The sequence below is a fragment of the Pongo pygmaeus genome, chromosome 5 (assembly GCF_028885625.2).
Source record: "Pongo pygmaeus isolate AG05252 chromosome 5, NHGRI_mPonPyg2-v2.0_pri, whole genome shotgun sequence".
NCBI classification, from domain to species: Eukaryota; Metazoa; Chordata; class Mammalia; order Primates; family Hominidae; genus Pongo; species Pongo pygmaeus.
The window spans coordinates 57041071-57058072 of record NC_072378.2 but is presented as its reverse complement, the minus strand read 5'-3'; the positions used below and the strand labels follow the sequence as shown (position 1 = coordinate 57058072).

Here is a 17002-nt window from a genome sequence, read left to right as displayed (position 1 = left end):
TTTGGTTTTTAAACCTAAGATTCCTCAGTCATCCTGTCTCAAAGCTTGAGTTTCTATATTAAGAAGTGTTTTTAAAATAATCAGATGACAGATGAAGATTTAGAAACATGCAAAAATGATCTGGACATGCTAGATTGTTAACCTACAAATAAAAAGTAAAATTTACTAAGTCTTATACATTTGGGAATAGGAAAATGAAATGCAGGATATAAGATAAATTTATCCACAGCATAGATAAGAAAAAAACAGGAGTTATAGTTGACAGCTCAAGTGAAGTGAGTTGGTGATGTGGCTATCAAATGATTTTGAGCTGCATTAATGGAAATATAGTGCTCAGCAGGGGGTGTGGGGAATGAAGTTCTGTTCCACTGTGGTACCTCATTATAAGATATGGGCAACTGGCCAGCTTCCACAGGCAAGGGACCAGGAAGCAACTCAAAACCATATTGGAAATGGACATAATGTGGAAAAATAAGATTTTATGTAATTTTTAATATAAACAACTGCAATTTAATTATTGCAAGGAAATCTGTTTTGCAAAGGAATCTACAAAGTTTATATACTGCACACTTTAATTATAACAGATCAGGGAAATCCAGTTAACGTGTTAATTATCACAACTTTGGTGAATAAATTTATTTAACCTTTAAGTGAGTTAACAAGAATTACTGTACAACTAATATTCATTTTTTTTATAACAAACATAGTCTCAAAATTATTGTTAGTATACTTGGAAAATATTAAAACCTCCATGTATCGTAGGAACACTCTTTGTACTTTTTAGGCAACAGATTTAGGAACCTGACAATAACCAGATACAGAATATGTACAGAGTTAACTTAAATTCCATGGTAATCAGAGGGTAGCCATTCTCTATTTCTCTCATATTTCTCCCCATCCCCCAAGAAAGGGATAATGGTCAGCTCAGTGGGTCACCCTTAAGAGAACAGTCTTTTCTAGATTTCGATTAACATTCACAATTGTGACTGATTACAATTATTTTACCTGGGCTGAATAAGATCATTTGGAGCTTATAATAATCATGGTTTTCCTGTAATGCAAGTAATATAGCCCATTTTAGAGACCAGAAAAAAAAAGAGGTTAAATAAACTGCCCAAGGTCACATAGTAACAGAACCAAACCCAAGTCTCTCTGACTTTAATGACTCTGTAGCTTTCTGAATATTTGAAGGACCACCAATAGGTAGAAGACAAGTTTTTATTTCATCATAAGGAAGAATTTTTTATTCATTACATCTGTCCTTAAGATGGCTGCCTTCAAAGTATCTGCCTTGCCAGATAATGTACAGGACACCCAGGTAAATTTGAATTTCAGATAAACACTAAAAAACTTTTAAAGTATATGTGCCACATACTGCATAGGGAATTCCTATGCTAAATATTATTTATTGCTTATATGAAATTTAAGTTTAGACATTCTGCTTTTTTTTTTTTTTTTGGAGACAGTGTCTTGCTCTTCCACCCAGATGAGTGCAGTGGCCGATCTCGACTCACTGAAACCTCCACCTCCCGAATTCAAATGATTCTCCTGCCTCAGCTTCTCAAGTAGCTGGGATTACAGGCACATGCCCTCACGTCCAGCTAATTTTTGTATTTTTAGTAGAGACTAAAATGCCATGTTGGCCAGAATGGCATCAAACCCTTGACCTCAAATGATCCACCTGCCTCAGCCTCCCAAAGTGCTGGGATTACAGGCATGAACCACCATACCCAGTCAATTTGTATTTTTATTTGCTAAATCTGTCAATCAATGCTGCTTGAGAAAGATTGTATTTCCAGGTGCTGGTAATCGAAAACATCAGTGCTCCCATGGTGATGTGGTATTGAGGATCTGAGAGGGGTTGTGATTTCATCATCTTCATGGCTGTCTCCTTTGAGTCAAGAGCTGGGCTAGGTGTCGGAGGAAAATGAATGACTCTACAGTTCTTGGCTTTAAGGAACAGCAGCTCTTTAAAGTCTTCTTTCCATTCCTTGTTTTTTATTCCTTTGGCAGGATCACCTCACTGCTCACCAGCTTCTGGTAGGTACATGGGACGGTGGAGGGTACAAAAGAGAACAACAAATTACTCCTTATGAAGGTTTCTTGAACTATGTTGGTGGGGATCCTTGGAAACACGTCTCTATAAAGGACTGTGTTTCTGTCAAGAATTCTAGAATTTTTAACCCCCAAGATGCAGCATGTTAACTATATTTTGTGTTTTGTCCCAAAAGAATAAGGCATTGGGAATGTTTTTCTTAGAGATGGGATTTATGACAGCTTCTGCAAGATCCTCCAACTCACAAAAGACAAATTAAAAGTTGGCCCTATTTTGAAGTTGATAAAACCATCGCTCTGGAAACTTTTCTTAAAGTTTCTGAATAAAACACTTTAGGAAAATTCTTCTTTAGTGGATATCTTATAGCACATAGGATTAACGACCTGTCCCATGAAATTCCTAAGAAGTGGCTTCATGCTGAAAATTGACAAATAATGAAAGTTCAACTGAGGCCCCTTTCAAACGTGGTTCTCCCACACAGTGTGATCTGTTTACTGGAGACTGTTGTGAAGACTGTAAATACAATTCCTGTCTGGGTGCCGGAAGAGAACACAGGCTGCCCAGGGCCTGAAGAATCAGTCCTCCATGTGTTCCATGTAATTATGTGTCTGTAGACATATTTCTAGGTTACAATTGTGAGAAATGCTTGAAAACGTTCCAGTAGAAGCGGAGACCAAAATTATGATATTTTTGCAAAACCAGTATGTAAGTAAAATACCCGATTTTATGAAATGCTTTCGTTATTTTCACTGGTGGAAACCTGCCTTCCCTCAAAATAAGACTGTAACTGAAAGAGTGTGACAATACAAGAGAGAATTTTTAAAAATACAGTCTTACAGTGGAGAAAGCTTTTCTTTTGTTTTTTTGAGACAGGGTCTTACCCTGTCATCCAGGCTGGAGTGCAGTGGTGCAATCTCAGCTCACTGCAACCTCTGCCTCCTGGGCTCAAGTGATTCTCGTGCCTCAGCCTCCCAAGTAGCTGGAACTACAGGCATGCACTACCATGCTTAGCTAATTTTTTGTATTTTTAGTAGAGACATGGTTTTGCCATGTTGCCCAGGCTGGTTCGAACTCCTGAGCTCAGGCAATCCACCTGCCTCAGCCTCCCAAAGTGTTGGGATTACAGGCCTGAGCCACCACATCTGGCCAGCAGGGAAAGCTTTTCTTCTAAGAAAGATGCAAAATCCAGGAACCATGAAGGAAAGATGGATAAATGTCTGCCCACCAAAAATGCCACAAAGTCAAAAGACAAACTGGGGGAAATAGTTGCATTATAATAGCAAAGGGAAAAATTTTCCTAATTGACACCAAAATACAATTTACATTAAGTAGTATAAATGGCTCTCGCTACTGAAATTTAAGAGTTATAAGACCACATTTCTCCCCTAGTAGTTTGGCAGATGTAGAGAAGTTTGGCTGTACACATCACATTGGTGAGAACAAGCGGGTGCACGCCTCCTATGCTGTTGCCAGGAGTGCTAGTTGAAGTGCCCTTTTTAGGAGACAATTTGACAATGTTTATCAGAGCTTTAAGTGCACATACCTTTTGACCTGGCAATACTGCTTCTGGAAATGTACCCAACAAGAATGTGTGCTAACCTAGAACAATTTTCCTGGAAAAATATATTCCCCTCATCAGACCCACGTTGCTTTGCCAACCAAAGCCCCAAGTGGTAAAATAACATTGCCTTGGGGAAGAAATAGAAGGAAATGCAGAGCACAAGGACGATGTCCTTGGTTTCAAGCCGGCCAGGTTGCTAGTCAACCTGAGCTGGAGTCTAGAGCAAGTATGCAGTTTGTGAACTTAATTCCATACAGAGAGCTGGTCTAGAAGTTACTTGGGACACTGTATTTCCTTTTCCTTTTTTTTTTTTTTTTTTGAGACAGAGTCTCGCTCTGTCGCCCAGACTGGAGTGCAGTGGCGTAATCTCGGCTCACTGCAAGCTCCACCTCCTGGTTTCGAGCCATTCTCCTGCCTCAGCCTCCCAGGTAGCTGGGACTACAGATGCCTGCCACCACGCCCGGCTAATTTTTTTGTATTTTTAGTAGAGACAGGGTTTCACCATGTTAGCCAGGATGGTCTCGATCTCCTGACCTTGTGATCCGCCTGCTTCGGCTTCCAAAGTGCTGGGATTACAGGGGACACTGTATTTCCATATAGAGAGAGGGGATCCCTATCACACTGAATCATCTTGGAAAGAGTGGCATTTGTGACACTCTAGGATTCTTCCTTTATGTTTTGCTCTTTCCCCTTTGAGCCGCATGTTCCCTGCTCCTCCAGGATGATGTGGCCTTCACTCCCTCTTGGGACCATGGCTTCCTTCATATATGGCAGGCAGTTCTCAAAGCACACTCCCACTCCTCCAGTCCTCTGTACTCTTCCATCCTTAGCAAGATGCTGGGCCCTGTTAGTCCTATACCATGGTAGCTGCTCCACTCCCTCCCACTTGGGAATTCTTAGGCCCTTGCACCCTCTTGCCCAGGAGTGTTTTCCTTTTTAGTTCACATTCGTCTCAGCCAGATACAAATGGGAGCTGCAAACACCTGGAATGAAGCCACTGTTGATATGTCCATTAAATCTGAAGGCCCCCAAGAGGCCCAGGGAGGCTCTTGCTTCACCAGCTTCTCCTCGAACGTTGCCTCTTCTCAACTTTTTAAAAATGTCTTAATATTATTGTTAATAAGCAATTCATTTACATGATTCAAAAGTCAATACTGTAAATAATGTGTACCTGAGAAGTCTTAGTTCCACCTCTCTCATTTTACTCATTTTCTGTTCTTGTAATGGTTCTTGATATGAATGTGTGTGTGTATACATACAAAGAAAGTCAGTCATAACACAGATTATGCTAAATTTTATCCCCCTTTCTTACCCCCAAAATGTTTGAATATGATATAAACTATACTCCACCTTGGTTTTTTGCACTTAAAAATATCTGGTCATATATATTTTTAAAATTTTAATTGTGGTAAATACACAGAACATAAAATGTACGAAATTAATCATTTTTAAAGGTACAGCTCAGTGGATTAAATCCACCCACATGGTTGTGCAACCATCATCACCATTTATCTTCGTAACTCTTCCATCTTGCAAAACTGAAATTCTGTACCCATTAAACAATAACTCCACATGTTCTCCTCCCCACAACCCCTGGCAACCACTATTTACTTTCTATCTATCTCTATCAGTTTGACTCCTGTAAGTACATATATAAGTAGGATAATACAGTATTTGTCTTTTTGCGATTGGCTTAGCAAAAAGTACTTGAGACTCATCCATGTTACAGCACCTGTCAGAATTTTCTTCCTTTTTAAGGTTGAATATTCTGTTATATGTATAAGGCCACACTTTCTTTATCCATTCATCTATCAATAGATATTTGGGTTGCTTCCACCTCTTGGCTATTATGAATAATGCTGATATAAACATGGGTACACAAATATTTCTGAAACCTTTCTTTGAGTTCTTTTGGATATCTACTCAGAAGTAGAATTGTTGGCTTATATGATAAATCTTTTTTAAATGTTTTGAAGAACCTCCACACTGTTTTCCATAGTGGTGGCTGTATCATTTTATATTCCTGCCAATAGTGCACAAGTTTTCAAAAATAGCACTAGTTATTTTCTGGATTTTTTGTTTGGTTTGTTTCATTTTTGATAGTAGCCATCCTAATGGGTGTGAGGTTTCATTGTGGGTTTGATTTGTGTTTCTCTAGAAATGGCTGATATTAAGAATCTTTTCATGTGCTTGTTGACCATTTTGTCCTTAGCCTTTGCCTATGACAGACCTTGAATACCTTGCCAGCTTCAGCAGTAACAGAAACATTTGGGCCCCCTTCTTTAGGCCACATGTCTATTTGTAGTAGGGGAATATACCAGTAATATTTCATTTCCCTACTTCTTTCTGCTAAATGTGTAAAATCTCCATCTGCTTCTGAGGTTAGTTCTTGCCATTTCTACAAGCTGTAAAGACACTGCTGAATCATGGTGTCTTTACTACCTTAACTCTCTTTACTTTCTGTCTGACACACTCCTCCAGATTCTGCGTTATGTGGGCACCCTAGAGAGGGAGAGACAAGTCAGTAAGTTCTGGGTCTCCTGAAGACATCCATTGTTTAAACAAACCCTGTCAATGAAAGGTTTGCTAATCAGGCCTAGATCTTTTGTTATCCTTCTGCTTCTCCTCTGCCAGGCTTCACCTGCATCTTCCACTGGAGGATGTTTATTGGATATTCCCTTGTAGATGATCAATACTTCCACTTTCGCCAACTCTTGCATTCTGAAACTACCTAATCAGGCTCCAGATAATTTGTGCTAATCTTTTCTATCTTCCTTTCCCAATATCCCTAAATCAGTGGTTCTCAACTTTGGCCGTAGATTGGCATTGGCTGGGTAGATTTTTTAAAAGACTGATGTCTAGGCCTCACCCCCAGAGGCTTTTACTTAATTGATTTAACTGTAGCCAGAGCATGGGGATTCTAATGTGCAGCCAGTTTTGAGAACTACTGACCTAAATTTTTGGAAAAATTAATCTTATTAATGAATGTTATTAATAAATCTTATTCACTCTCTATTGTAACTTAAAAGGCTTGTCTCAATAGTATCCTAGATTGGGCTATCTCTGGGGTAGTCACCACAGTTAGTTCTCTAAGGTTTTATCCTCTGTTAATTATTGTTTGCACTTCAGGCTCTCTGATCCAATCGCAAATCCCCTTTCCTTATTACAGCTGTGAAAGCAATGTGTCTCTCTTTTTACCCTTCATATTTCTCTAGCCTCTCAGGAACGGGGTAGAAGAAAATATCTTTCCTACTTCACCCTCAAACGCCTTCTACAAGCAGGAATACATATTGGCAAATATTTGGTTCAAGGCTTGTTGGAAAACCTTTGGAGGCTGATTTCTGTAATTCTAGAATTCTACTAAAAATTATCTGAAGATATGCCAGCTGGTGAATGCTATGTTAAAGATAAATATGCAGCTGGAGAGGCAAGATAATTATGAGATTAGCAGCAAAATGAGTAGAAACAATAGTGGGGAAGATTAGCAATTTAAAATGCGTAGAAACTAAGTCAATTTATCTCTCTTTGGAAACTTCAGAACCCTTTGCTCTTAGGTCAACTTATGGAATCACTCTCATTATGTACCATTTCTAGAATCTGTGACTGGTAGAATTCTCATTTCTTAAACTCAAGGTGCTATTGAAAGTCATCCAATTATTCTACTATGAAGCGGTAAACATAGTAAACATTTTCCCTTGATACCAGTTAGGGTTTGTGTAGATCTGCTTAGGAGAAAGACCTTTTCTCCAAAGACTTCAATCTGTAGTCCTATGAGATGCTTGGTGAAAATTGTCTTAAGTTCCAACAGTGGGACTGCTTCATGTTGTTTGGGTCATACAAAGACAGGAGGTGTGGTAACAGACAAGCCTCTAAGCAAGAAGTCATAGGGCTAGACCTTACCAAGGAGTCAGAAGTCAACACGATTTGGTATAAACTGCAATTATTCAAGTGCAATTAACCTGCTATAACTAGAGCCCTTCAACTTCCTGGAAGGAGCAAAGGATTATCATAACCTGCCTAGTTCACAGACCCTGCCATGCCTTTGTGAGGCTTTTCTTAGTGCCCTAACCTCTTAGTTACCTAACCTTATCAGTTTACTGTTTAACTCGATAGTAGGATAATTGGATGACTTTCAACAACATATTGAATAGTTTTCCAAGAATCCCGTTGATAAGCTTATCCACTGATGTCCACCTGCCAGCCTTCCTGTCAACTCATGAATTGATCATCACTATGCCTAATGGACAACCCTAACTCTGCAGGTTAGATACACTCAACAGCCTACCTGTGTGGCCCCAGATATTGAGTTCCTGCCTCCAACTGGGCTTCTTCCCAGGACATATCACTGTGTGTTGTTCCTCAGTACCTACCTCATTTTAATGAGCCAGCCTGGTCTCAGGCCCCAGCCTTGCCTGGCCTCATCCTACCATAGGTCTACAAGCTCGTGCCTGACTTCAGTGGTGGTAAAGATCATCAATGTGGAGCAAGACTTTAGAGTTCAGGTTCAAATTATGCTCTGCTACCTGCTAACAGTGAGGCTTTTCCAAGCCTCATTTTTCTCAGGCACAAAAATTGAGAATGAACAGAAATTACCTCATGGAATTGCTATGAGGTTTAAACGAAACAGTCCATGGAAAGCACTTAGTGCAATGCCTAACATATTGTAAGTGCTCAATAAATACAATACATGTTATCTGCATTATTTCGGTTGCAAAAAAGATAAACATACTCAGTTTAGTTCAAGAAACAGTGGGGCTTGTTGAAAGGCTACAGATAAATTTCACAGAAGCCAGTTTCTATGTAGTAAGGACAGATGGATGTCCAGGAAATGGGAAGTCACAGACAACCACTCCCTGACTCTCTGATTCTGACTCTGTCTCTCTGTCATCTCTGCTTCTTGCTGCCTGTTGACTTCTCTCTACTGATTCTCTGAGTACCTTTTTTCTCAGCTTATTCACATCCTATTGTAGACTGCTAGTTGTTCTCCAATATCCATTCTTTTTTTCTTCCTTTAACAATAGAGCCCTTTTGTTTAGTTGGACACATGGCCTCCTTGGTAAACATTACATTTTCTGGACTCCCTTGCAGCTAGGTGTGGCCACTCAATCAAGTTCTGGATTCATGTACATGTGGCGTATGTAACTTTGTCATCATAGAAGAGGGCAGCCTCCTTTCTGCATCGTTTTGACTGCAACATAAGTATAGTAGTAAGCTATTTTGGACTGAGCCACCCTAACAATGAGTAGGCCAGAAGCCTAGGTCCCCAGCAATGGGAAATTGCTATCTCAAGTCTGGGTTTGAGAAAAACAATATCTCCTACCTTTTTTGAGGCATTTTATTTTGTCTTTAATACAGTGGTTGAATCTGTGTCCTAACAGATGAATCATTTACTCTCAGGGGCTTGGGTAGCTTTGCCCTCTCTTGGCCCCAAATCAATATCACAAACACTCATCATTGTCCAACTGACCCAAACATTTAGTTTTCATTTCCAAATTCTGATGAAAAAGAATCTGATTGCCCAAGCTCAGGTCAAATATCTAGCCTGGTCTAATCATCTATAACTGAAAATAACTGGGGTTTTGGGGTTGAGTAGGGGGGAGGCAAGTCACGTGGTACAGAGAGCTGCACCAGTATGTTCACTGACAGTAGGATATAGAAGAGATAATAATTACTGGCTTGCCTAAACCCATGAGGTGTTATATTATACAAATACATAGAAAATAAGCTTTTGTTAAATTTTTTTAAAAAGCTTCTAACATATGTTGTGGATCAGTACATATTCTAGGCAAACCCCCAGAACCCTCTACTTCTGTAGGACTACCTAATAGTCACTGAATAAAATGAACATCCTGCGCAGATAAAGATCCTGAATCATCAAAATATGCTTCAAATATGTTTATTTACTGAGTTGACAAAGCCTAGAAAGTGTACTTATAGAATTTTACAGACATGTCTAGCCCAATATTTTATCTAAATTAATCAGAAAACTCAACTTATTCAGTTACTTTATACTCTGCAAACTTAAGTTACCCAAGATGTTATCTGTGAAGTTGTTTAGCTATGACATTGTCAAAACCTTTTTATGATATGTAACTAAACTCGTTGCAATTTGTACATTTTACTTCCATAATTTCATAGTTAGGTTTAAGTGTCATACTTAAACTATAGATCAATATCAAGGAATAATGTGAGATTATTGGAGATATAGTCTCTGAGATGTTCCTTGTCAGCGAAGCCATTTGATTTCTACTAAGCCTACACAGCAGCTTTTCCAAAGGTGTGTTCTGCAAACCACTGGTACTCATAGATATTCCAGGACAAAAGGAATTCCATTCTAAAATAAATTTGGAAAAGATGCTACAAGTTATATTTCCCTGCAAGTTATGCAAGTATATGCTGCAAGTTATATTTCCCTGTTAGAGTCTCATAATGCTATGTGTAATGAAGGCTCTGAGACGTCCAGCTGAACCAACACAAGTGACATTTGTTGAACATTGTTTAATCCCATTTTTCCTCAAAATTTTACACCTTGGAAAATGCTGTGTACATGTGTGTACTGCAACAGGCAGGGCAAATGCAACAATGAGGCCATGGGCAGAATTTTAAGAAACAGAGGCCAAAGTAGTTTAAGCAGGGATGAAGTTGCTCAAGAAAGACAAACTTTTAAGCCATAAAGGACTATATACATGTCTAAATAGAGCTAAAAAGTGTGAAGAGACATGTATTTTAATTCACCACTGGGGTTATGGCCCTGCCTAAAAACACAGACATTTGTCTAATAATTTATCATTTACAGGGCAACTATAGATGTATATAAATTACACTTAATCCTCATATTAACCCCATGATATGAAGTGTTATTCTATTTTTTAAAGGAGAGAGGTAAATGTTAAGAGTGGTTAGGGACTGGGCCTAGGACATGAGGACACACAGCAAGGAAAAGATAAAGGTGAGATTACCCTGCAAAAGAAAGGCTGTCTTTAAATAAGTTTGGAGAGGCTCAATACACCATAGATCGTTGACCATTCTAAACTATTGTCAGTAGAAAAACTCCTTGGCCTTAGATTTCACCAAACCTATTTGCTTGCAGCACATTTGTTTAAGGTTATTTTTTTTTCCCACATTAATTTTCTATCAACTTTCTAGGGAACATAATTTGAAAATGGTTGCTCTGGATCATTGATTTCTTACTGGCCAAAGACAACAATTATCATGGCCAGGAACTTCCCATAAATCATGGCCTATTAGTCAGACATTCCTGGAACTGGATTAAGGTTTACCTTCGTGGTTTATATAAAGAACACCCTTGCCAAGTAATTAATATGCCCTGATCTCCTTCCCTACTGCAATTTGCCCAAATTACTTGGGTGTGACTTAGCTTATAGAGGTTTTTCTCTTGTGCGTGGTTTCCAAGAATGGAGCCAGGTTGGTGCCTGTGCCACGGGTTGCTTAAAACATATGGAATCTTATTTACCTTCTGGAAAATAAATGGGAAGTATGGGTCAAACTTTAAAAATGAATACTCCAGATGAAAAGAAACCGATAACCATACCCAGATGTTAATTTAGTGAATGCATCTCATGTGATGCCATGGCAATGGCAAATTCCAGTGTTTGGTGGACTAGTGTGGGGAATGTTTAAAGTCTTCCTGACTCCAGGTAAAAGCCAAGAGTCGTTTGTTGGGAAGGTCTTGCTTCTTTTGGTTGCCATTTGTAAGTGGACCAATCTCCAGCCAGTCTATAGAAGTCATTATAAACACATCGAAGGATTACTCCAGGAAGGGTACCTAAGAGCATATTGTAAAAATGCAAAAACACAAAGACATACAAGCTTTTTTCTTCACCTTAAAAGCATTTTTGGAGAGAAAAGTTGATGTCATTCAACTGATTTTGATTTAAACTTTCCTCTAATGCATTTTCATTCTGGGCGACTAACTGAAGAAAAGAGGGGCAACTTTGAGGGATATTTACACCCTCAATCTTTTAAATGTTTTAAAATTAAAATCCACAGTTCCATTATTTCTTCTGTTCTTTTTATGTTTTCTCTACCATTCATAGTTGACACAGATAGTATGGCATATTATTAAGTCTTCAGCTTCTGTGAGCCTCGGTTTTCTCACACCTAAAATGGGAAGATGGGGCCAGAAATTGTTTAAGGTTTCCTTGGATCTATGATTTTAGTGTAGTTCCTGGCCATGGTAGATACTGGATAAATAATTGTTGAATAATTCTGTATACTTAGTCACATATTTTGACCTCTACCAAATACAATAGTTCTGCTATCTGGCAGACCCAGGTTAATACCTTGGCTCCACAATTTATTAGTTCTGTGAACTTGAGCAAATTACCCTGCCTAAGGCTTTTTGGCCATATCTATTATATGGAAAGAAAGTGCTCACCTCATTAGGTTAGTAGAGGATGAGATGAGTTGGTCTCCACAACCCTCAGGGTAATGTCTTTGATACAGCAAGCATGCAACAAATAGTTGCTGGTATTACCATATTAATAGATACTTATAAGAAATAAGTATCAGTAACAACAGGTCCATGGGAATTTCCACAGACAGAAATTTCCACAGAGCTAGAACCGTTCTCTTTATGGGTTCTTGTCTGCCTCAGATGGCATACATTACAGTGGGGAATGTGTTCATAGTCAGAAAGTTTTGCTATCTCCATGCTCCTAGTTCCTATAAAATCACTTGCCTCATTGTGAATGTTCCTCATCTCCACCCCACCTTCTCCATCTCTACCCCACAGTCTCTGCCCTACCATCATCTGGCTGACTCCTGTACATTCCATTCTTGCCAGCTTTGTAACCTGCCCTTTCCTGTTCAGGGCACTTTCCTGATCATGACACACTGCCTATGCTCTGTCCCTCTTCTCAGGCTCTCCCACTGAATGTGAGTTGCTTGACCATTTTGATTTTGACTATTTTATTCACCACTCCATCCCAAGAACCTAAGCACATAACAGGTGACCAACAAATATTTGCTGAATAAACAAATAAGGTATTCATTGCTGTTCCTGCTTTTAAGACAACTTGGTTTCAGATGAATGCTTTGAAATACTAAGATAGCCAAGTCTCAGGTCTTCTCAGTGTTAGATAAGTTCCAGGATGTGGATTATCCAAATACTACGTGGTGAACTCTATAGCACCCTTCATGCTTATGTTTGAAAATGGTTGCTGTTTTAGGAATTCAAAAGATGAAGCTACATTTTAAATTATGACTCAGAAAGAAATGTTCAGGTTTTTCATTTCTCCATAATTTTCTACACCCTTTATCAGATATGGCGTATTAGTAGTCCTCTCCAACTAATGCATAGCCTATCTCTTTTTTATCATGTCATCAAAGAACTAGAGGTTGGATAAACATTTGAACTTCAATGGCTTGCTTCTTGCGTTGTAAAGTAACCACTTAGGTGCAACTTAAGGTTATTCTGTACCATTTATAAACCAACAAGATGATGAAATGTCCTGAGGCTGCAAAAAGTAGCTGAGAGTAAACGCAAGACAGATCTGTTTTAAAATACAGGGTCTTCCTTCCCTTTGACAAGGAGAAGAAATGTCAGCTATCTGTAAGTCTGGCTCTTATGGTTGTCAAAACTGATGCGGGGATGACCACCATATTTATTTCATTAAAATCACCTGAAACTTCTTTTAATATCTGTGTCTAAAAGAGTTTCATTCTTTGGAGATTACATGATGAAGTAAATTTATTTGAAAGCTAATTCCAAAAGAACACATTTTGGCTTGGCTCATCTTCAATATAATAAATAACCTAAAAAGAATCACTAATGTCATATTTTCAGATGTTATCAAGATATTTAATATATAAGTAGAATTTTTCAAAACTACTATAAGTGGTCAAGAAAATGTTTATGCAGTGGTCAAATTTAATTTAAGCTACAGGTCTATGCGACAGTCTGAATGGTATTGTGAACTTAGAAATAACAGTAGAGATCTTGTCCAGGAACAATGACTTAATTTATTCACTCTTTGGTGAGTGGCTACTTTGTACTCATTACCTTGTGCTCATGATGTACAATTCATTCATTTATTTATAAATGCTTTCAAAAATATGCCTTGAATATAGATGTGCCAGGCACAATTCCAGATGCTGCTGATGAACAAGTCACACATGATCCCTGCCACTAAGTAGCTTACATTACATGATGGAGGGAGTTGTAAAATATAGACATATAAGAAACATGTGCTTCAGACTAATCTTCTTCAAAGAGCAACCCTAAGATAAATAGCAAACTTTTCAACAAAAATTATGAAAGCAGAAGTCAATGGAATGATATTTTTAAGTGCTAACAGAAAAAAAAAACCCGCTAGTCTAGAATTCTATAGTCTAAAAGAATTTTCAAAAATTATAGCAAACCAGACATTTTTAGTCAATTAAAAGTTGAGCAAAGCTGTCATTAGCAGACCTGCAATGCAAGAATTACTGAAGTAAGTTCTCTGGGTTGAAAGAATAATTTTTAATTATCCCAAATAATTCCTATTTGTAAGATACACATTAAATATAAGGAGGCAGATAGGGTGAAAGTCAAAGGATGGTAAACGTATACCATGCACACACTAACCAAAGGAAAGCTGGCACAGCTATGTTACAAACAGACAAAGTATACTTTAAGACAAAGAATAATACTAGATATACAAAGAGTGACATTTCATGATAAAAAGGGTCAATTCAGCAGGAAAACAAAATTCTAAATGTATATGCATCTAATAATATATCTTTAAAATATATAAAACAGAAATTGTTTAAACTAGAAAAATTCACAATCATACATGTAGATTTAAAAATACCTCTCTCTGTAACTGATAAAATAAGAAGACAAAAAGGCAGTATCCCAAAACTGCAGCATATATTCTTTTTCAATCAGACCTGGCAAAACCCCAAAATTGTATCAGCCTTAGATGATGAGAGGGCACTTTGACTAAAGTATTGATATTAAACCAAAATATAGTCACCTGAAAATTGAATTATGATAATATATTCTGGGAGTAACATAGGCACTATGTTAAGCCTAGGGAAATCCATAAAAATGAGGTACAGCCTTTTCCTTCAATGAACTCATACTTTAATAATAATGATAACCAGGGTTTACACAGCAATTTTTGTGTGCGAGGAACTATTTCAAATGCTTTATTTGTATTAATTCCCCCAAGAACAGAGTGAGGTGAGTTATTATCTCCCATTTTACAGACGACAAAACCGAGGCACTGAGAAGCCTATCACTTTATCAAAGGTCAACCCAGCTAATAAGTGCTAGAGCTGGGATTTGAACCCGGGGTTCTGGCAGTATCCCATGTTCTTATTTCCTTTAGCTCTCTTTGAGAGCGTGCACTTCTTTCTTACTAGGATTTAGGGTTGGATAGAAGTACTTTGGGAAGTGTACCTAGTGAGTGGGCTGGAGCCCTCTCTGGGCCGAAAAAAAAAAGCCCTCCGATCCGTCTTTTAATTGCTTCTCTTCGTTTTTTTCTCTCCGATTTCTCATCACTTCAGCTAGCCCAGGAAGAAGGCGGCGGCGGCGGCGGCCTGGGAGGAGCCGAGCTCGGGCAACAGCACTGCCAGCGCCGGGCCCAGGAAGCTCGGCGGCCCGGCGGCTGCAGCTGCGGCTGCAGTGGTGACTAGGACAGCGTGGAGCTCGACTGGGACCCCTGCGGGGACAAGCGCGCGGGGCACCAAGGAGCGCGTCAAACTTAAAGGGTCAAAGTGCAACGGGCAGCTTTTGATTTTGGGGGCAACCAACTGGGACATGACTGGTCGAAAGGAAGTGCCTAAACAGCAAGCTGCTTACCGCAATCTCGGTCAGAATTTGTGGGGTCCCCACAGGTATGGCTGTCTAGCGGGGGTCCGGATACGGACAGTGGTCTCAGGTTCCTGTGCTGCACACAGCCTCCTCATCACTATGGAAGGGAAGCTGTGGAGTTGGGGTCGAAATGAGAAGGGGCAGCTGGGACATGGCGACACCAAGAGAGTAGAGGCCCCCAGACTCATCGAGGGTCTCTGCCATGAAGTGATCATGTCTGCAACATGTGGGTGGAACCACACCTTGGCCTTGACGGAAACGGGCTCTGTGTTTGCGTTTGGGGAGAACAAGATGGGGCAGCTGGGCCTTGCCAACCAGACAGACGCTGTGCAGCCCCGCGCAGATAATGTATAACGGCCAGCCAATTACCAAAATGGCCTGTGGGGCTGAATTCAGTATAATGGACTGAAAAGGAAACCTCTATTCCTTTGGGTGCCCTGAATATGGTCAGCTGGGACACAACTCGGATGGGAAGTTCATCTTCGGGGCACAGCGGATAGAGTATGACTGCGAACTGGTACCCCCGCGATTGGCCATATTCATTGAGAAGATGAAAGACGGACAGATTGATGAAAGACGGACAGATTCTGCCTGTACCAAACGTGGTTGTGTGAGGCGTGGCCTGTGGTGCTAACCACACGTGGTCCTGGACTCCCAGAAGCGAGTCTTCTCCTGGGGCTTCGGTGGCGATGGCCGGCTCGGCCACGCAGAGCAGAAGGACGAGATGGTCCGTCGCTTGGTGAAGCTGTTTGACTTCCCTGGGCGTGGGGCGTCCCAGATTTATGCTGGTTACACCTGCTCCTTGGCCGTCAGTGAAGTGGGTGGTCTGTTTTTCCGGGGGGCCACCAACACCTCCCGTGAATCTGCCATGTACCCGAAAGCAGTGCAGGACCTCTGTGGCTGAAGACTCCAGAGCCTGGCTTGTAGGAAGAGCAGTATCATTGTGGCCTCCGACGAGAGCGCCATCAGCTGGGGCCCATCACCAACCTTGGGGGAACTGGGCTAGGGGGACCACAAGCCCAAGTCTTCCACTGCAGCCCAGGAGGTGAAGACTCTGCATCCACAGTCTTCATTTTCTCGGAGAAGGTCGCCATGGGCTACTCACACTCCTTGGTGATAGCAAGAGACGAAAGTGAGACCGAGAAAGAGAAGATCAAGAAACTGCCAGAATACAACTCCGAACCCTCCCATGCTTCTGGAGACTCCTCCGACTCCACACCTCTGGCGGCAGCTGTCATTTCCATGTGCACTGGGACTTCGTGAAGTCAAATGAGGAATTTAAAAAAGTGAAAGATGACCGAAGGTGCATTTTTGTTTAGACTCCTTGAGGTTCCGTTTTACAAGTGATCCAACGTTAACCACCATTTTTTTCTATGTGCTTTCCAAAGTACGTTTTTCCCCTTAATGTCGAATTAAAATACTTGCTCATAGTTGACTTACCATTCCTACAAAAGAGGTGGAAACTTTGAGCAATCTAGGGTTTTTTTTTTAAGTTTTTTCTTTTTTCCTTTCCTGAATACACTCCCCAAAACACCCCCTTTCCAGTTATAATTAGCATCCGTGA

General features: G+C 40.0%; 1 pseudogene; it reads left to right on the top strand.

The window, feature by feature from the left end:
- The first annotated feature begins 1267 nt into the window (after positions 1-1267).
- LOC129039060 (protein RCC2-like) lies at positions 1268-16701 on the top strand (annotated as a pseudogene).
- The last annotated feature ends 301 nt before the right edge of the window (positions 16702-17002 follow it).